Genomic DNA, 1,557 nt, shown 5'->3' with positions numbered 1-1,557 from the left:
CAACTATGAAAGCCTTGGAGATGTGGAAGGAATCAAGGATGGCTACCACATCGTCGATGAGATCCTCCCACTTTGCATTTCCTTCTTCCTTTGGTTGCTCAGAGAGGCCATAGCCACGACAGTCAGGGGCGATGGCACGGTACCCTGCTTCGGCCACAGCTAACATTTGGTGCCTCCATGTGTACCATATTTCCGGGAAGCCATGAAGGAAAATTACTGTCCCCTTCTCATCTGTATCACAAACGAGTTGATTAGGGTAAGTGTTTTGAAATTAATCTCCCAAATCTTTATATTTCAAAGCCTATGCAGCCATGAATTTTCTCACAGCGACACAGCTTATTAGTTCTTCTTGTTAACAATCGTTTGAAATATTAGAGCGGACTAAAATGTTTAAAAGATCTGCGGAACTAATTAAATATAAAATATGAAGATCTGAGTGTTTAATTTCAAGATACTTAAATATTTAGAGGACTGGTGTACAAAATATTAAGGTTTGGGACACTAGTTTCAAAATATGAAAGATCTGGGGGACTATTTGAAAACATGAAAGATTTGGCCCTCGGCGACTAATATTGAAGAACCCATTCAATTAATGGAAGCTTAAAGATAATAAAATGCAGAAAGGAGGAGGTTGAATAGAGTATGACCGGTACCTCGGCCAACATGGGCTATGTGAAGACTGAGGCCTCGTACATCAAGGAAAGAATGCTCTATTTTTTGCTCCATAGGTTATGCGATTGTGGTGCTTATTATGGAGCCCCGCTTCTATTAAATAGATAGATCACTGTATAGATCAATGCCACGGAATAACTCATATATGTTTAGTTGTTGCGTTAGCTTAGCTAGCTTCTTTTTGCTTCCTTGCTTTATTAATGTTGGATGCAGCGTTGTACCTAACGACAGAAATAGATGTTGGAAAATCATCTAGAAGAGCACTTTTAGGAAAGGGGATTTTTCTTATGGGGTTTTTAATTATACACCCAAATTTAACATTGATTTACTGAAAAACCCAGCAAGTTCTATAAGTAGGTATTGGCATGACTGGGCCAGTTCAGGTCCGTGAATTGGCTTGACCCGTGAATAGGCTTGGCCGGGTTTAAGCCTGGCTGGGTCTTACTTAGGGTGCTAAACTGTATCCGTATCCTAGAAAATATCCATAATTATATCGTTAGGTTACGAATATGGTTACTCAAATCTATAACTGACATGATTACGGATATGATTTTGTAGTAAAATATCGAAATCTACATCCAAAAACATATCCTTAGGTTCTAGATTTGATGTTAATTTTGATGATCAAGATCTTTAATCTTAACTTTCAGACATAATGAACATATTAATGAACTATTTTGTATCACATGAACTAAATTTTTTTCAATACTATATAGTTTTCTCATATCCGTTTGGTATCCGCATGCGTATCCGCTTATATATCCGCATCTATATCTGTATCCGTATCTGATTTTAGCGAATGTGTATATGAATTTTTCCTTATCGATGTATATACGTATCCGTATCCATGACGAGTAAGCGGATATGAATATGAATAGTGTCATA

General features: G+C 37.4%; 1 pseudogene; it reads right to left on the bottom strand.

Annotated features, from left to right (window-relative positions):
* Window positions 1-812, bottom strand: part of LOC109824892 — a 4,287-nt pseudogene extending 3,475 nt beyond the window's left edge.

This window comes from Asparagus officinalis, chromosome 10 (assembly GCF_001876935.1).
Source record: "Asparagus officinalis chromosome 10, Aspof.V1, whole genome shotgun sequence".
Taxonomy (NCBI): Eukaryota; Viridiplantae; Streptophyta; class Magnoliopsida; order Asparagales; family Asparagaceae; genus Asparagus; species Asparagus officinalis.
The sequence above is the reverse complement of the archived record's forward strand: the minus strand, read 5'-3'. Positions and strand labels throughout refer to the sequence as shown.